Source organism: Arachis hypogaea, chromosome 11, assembly GCF_003086295.3.
Source record: "Arachis hypogaea cultivar Tifrunner chromosome 11, arahy.Tifrunner.gnm2.J5K5, whole genome shotgun sequence".
Taxonomy (NCBI): Eukaryota; Viridiplantae; Streptophyta; class Magnoliopsida; order Fabales; family Fabaceae; genus Arachis; species Arachis hypogaea.
The window spans coordinates 135,794,542-135,798,335 of NC_092046.1; the positions used below are offsets into that span (position 1 = coordinate 135,794,542).

The 3,794-nt window shown below is 38.0% G+C and overlaps 1 long non-coding RNA gene across 1 annotated transcript; it reads left to right on the forward strand.

The window, feature by feature from the left end:
* The first annotated feature begins 211 nt into the window (after positions 1 to 211).
* On the forward strand, positions 212 to 3,377 carry LOC112722805 (uncharacterized). Its single transcript, XR_003162894.3, has 3 exons — positions 212 to 983; positions 1,119 to 1,214; positions 3,139 to 3,377. It is a non-coding gene; the product is annotated as an uncharacterized lncRNA (long non-coding RNA).
* Positions 3,378 to 3,794: the final 417 nt, after the last annotated feature.

Here is a 3,794-nt window from a genome sequence, read left to right on the forward strand (position 1 = left end):
TTTGAGTAGTTAAATTTTTAACTTTATTTTATAATTTAAAAAAAAATTAATTTAATTATCTCTAATTATTAAATTAAAATATTTACTTAAAAATAATTTATAAATTAATAATTAAATAATATTTTATAAATATTAATATTAAATTAAAATTAATTTTCAATTACTCTATCACCCTAGTTTTATTAAAATTACTAAATTACCTAAAATTCCCAACCTATACACAAAATCCTAATTCCCAAATTAAAAATTCCAACTCTCAATTACAAACAAAACCCTATCCCCTTTACTACACTGCCTCACCGCCACTCACCCACCGTCATCCCCTTTCCTTCTTTTTCCTAAATTTATACACCAGAACATAACACACACACGGTAGAGAGAGGAGAGAGCACGGAGAGGAGATCCGAGAGAGGGAGGGTACCACGCCGCCACCAGTCATCGTCGCGCCACCGTCGCCGCACGTCGCTGCCACTGTCAAGGTTGCTGTCGCCGCCGTCCTGTGTTGCAACCGCGTCGCCATTAAAGAAGAGGAGAGCGAGGGACTCGCGAAGCAAACGCCGTCGAGCCGAGTCCAGAGGAGAGGGGTGCGATTCGCAGGCGAGATGGAAAGAGACAGTCACGAAGAGAGGAGCGCCGCCGTTGTTGTCGCGGTGTGTGGGCTTCGCGAAGAAAGAGGGACGAACGCGAAGGGGGAGTCTGGTTCACGCTGTCGTGCCTCCACCGCCGCCAGGTTCGTCGCCGTTGCCGTTCGTTCTAGCCGCCGCTGCTGTCGTTGGAGTTGCCGAGAAGGGGAGCCCGATACGAGAGGAACAGTGCACAAGGAAGAGGGAGAGAGGTCCGATGCTGAGCTGGTTCCTACCACCGCTGTTCTGCCACGCTGCTGCTAGGGCCAGCCACCATCTCCGAGCTCGCCGCCATCGCTCAGGTCACCGGAATCAACTGTTGGAGCTGCGGCTGTGTTGTACTTAGTTCCTTTGGGTACAGTAAGTTATCTTTGCTCTGAAAATTCGTTAAATCGTTGATTTCGTTATACGTTTCTAAGGTTCTTGCGACAATGCCTTAGGATTGAATCCCGGTTATTGCATGTTGGTGATTTTAACTTGCTGTTGTGGCTGCAGATATAGTGGAGCTGTGGTTGCAGCTGCCGCTGAGTGCGGGCTGAGAGAAAATGGTTTCTTTGACGCGTTTGGTTTTACGAGTTTCAGCGAGCTGAGGTATGGGCGATTTCTTAAACTCATTTTACTTTCAAGAATTGTTATAAGTCTATATTAATATGAAAAATATATTTTTATGATTTCGTAAGTTTTATGAATTGAGTTGCCTTGAATGAATGTAAATGCTAGTTTGAATGGTTTATTGATTGATTAAAGATGTTTAGTCGGATTTTGTACTTGGATTAAGGCTATTATGATGATGATTGGACTGTAGCTGTTTTTGATTATTGAGTTGCAAAGTTGGTTTGATTAAATACTATGTAAAATAATTTTCTTGATTTGGGGTTTAATTTGACATTAAAAATGAATTGGCGAATGAAATGATTTGAGATATTGGAATGTGTTTTGTTGATTTATCGGAAATGAATGAGAATTTGAAAATGATTTGAATGATTGACTTGTGTTCGGTTTGGTTTGGTTTGGTTAGGACCCGAAAAGAGTGGCAAAGTTCGAATTTTATGGGAGGTGTTGCTGAAATTTTTATGAGAATTTTTGGAAGTTTTATTTTTGGTTAATTGGGATTTGAAGAATTGTTTTATTTGAACTTGATTTGACTAAAGAAAAGAGTATGGTTTGAGACATTTGGTTGAATAAAAAAATGATTATTAAATTGCTTTTCAACAGAATGAATTTGGTTTGGTTAATGACAAAGAGGATTATGTTTTCGTGTATTTGATTGAACGAAAATGAATTAATACGAATTAGAGAATCATGATTCAAGGATTTTGATGAATTTAAAGAAATGAGATTGGTTGTCTCTCTCTTAAAGCTTAGAGGTTTTCCCGTGAAATTTGATTAATTGAATCTTGACTTAAGGTAAATTAATTTGATTTAATATTTAATCTTTTGGGTTGAAGTTGATTTGAGACTTTCGTTTTGGTGAAAATGAGTTTTATAAAAGAGAAATAGATTTGAATTGTGTTTAAAGAGTGATTTTGATATTTGAAACACATGGGCAGTACGCAAGGGTTGTGGTTTAGTCCGACTTGCTCAAGGTCAAGATTTTTAAAAGAATATGGTTTTGAATGTGATTACTGACTGGCAAGGATCATGGTGGTGTACCGTTTGTCCAGTGTTGAGTATATTGATTAAGATGGATTGTGGATATAACTTATTGTATATGATTTATACGCCTGACAAGGATCGTGGTGGTGTACCGCTTGTCTAGTGTCGCGATGGACGTGGGGATCGTGGTTGTTTACCGCTCACGGGTTGTGAAACTGTTTGTAGGGGTTGTGGTTATTTACCGCCCACAGGTTTTTGTTTCTTTTTCAATTGAGAACGTCTGTAGGGATCGAGGTAGTTTATCGCCCGCAGATAGTGGGGATCGTGGTACTGTACCGCTTACCAGTTTTAAAGAGGACGATATCCGAGTTAGCTACCGGATGTGTCAGGTTCTGGCAAAGTAACCGACACGTGAACTCACGGCCAGTAGGACAGGCATGAATCATGTTGCATTGTGTGTTTTGTTTGGGTGTGCTTAAGTGTTTTGGTTTGCCTATCTGATGAATTCTGTTCAATTAGTAACTATGATACTTGCTGTAACTGTTCTTTATATGTGTTTGTCTTGAATTTGTTTTTGTGATTGATTCTGTTTGGGATTGAGTTTCGATGGTGAATTGTTTTGAATTGGGCCGGAGGCCGAGGTGATTTGATTAGGGCCAGAGGCCGAGATTTGATTATATATTTGGCCGGAGGCCATGATTGGTTGTGTTTGGGCTGGAGGCCATGAATGATTGAATTAGTGGTAAGTTTTGGTTAAAATGTTATTTTGCTTGAAATTTTTGTAAGAAAAATACGAATCTTAGATTTGAATAATAAACTGATAATCACTGCGTTTTGAAAATTGTTTTATTTAAAATATCTTCTTACGACAATTCTTAAAAACCACTTACTGATAATCCTTTTGAGGACGTCTTTTCAGGACGGACGAGGAAGTTGATGAAGTTTTTTTTTGATAAGTCCTTAGCTGTACCGTTTCTGTTTGTACATATATTCGTCATAGTTTTTCCTCGCCTTTGTCATTATAATTTTGTAAGAGGGATAAGAGTTGTATGATATGTATGTATCTAACATTTGTAAGTTACTTGTATAAGAAGTTTTGTATATATGTATATGCATATTTGTTATCAAATAAAAAGAATTTTCACTTTCTCAAAGAAATAGCGATCTGGTATTCGAGTTAAACGCTCATATTTTATTATTATTAAGTGTAGAAGTCGTCGTAATATCCGAGCTATTAGAGTGGCGTAGCCGGGAGCGTGACATTCTGATAGTGAAGGTGTTACAAAATGCACTCTCTAACTGTGCCCAAGTCGCCATGGAATTAGGTTTGAGATTTGAAAACTAAGTAAAAACATTTTTCGTCAACGAAGAAGGAAAGAACTTCATTTTCAAATTCTCATCATTGGCCAAATTGCCTATCTCAACCAAATATCAAGCAATATGCTTAGTAGTCGATTCACCAACTTCTCCAACAAATTTTGTAACTATTTTAGGATTTTTTACCCCTCGAGACACCTCTGCAATTTGAACAACAGTAGGAAAAACAGAGACAAAATAAGATCGATTCATAAAACC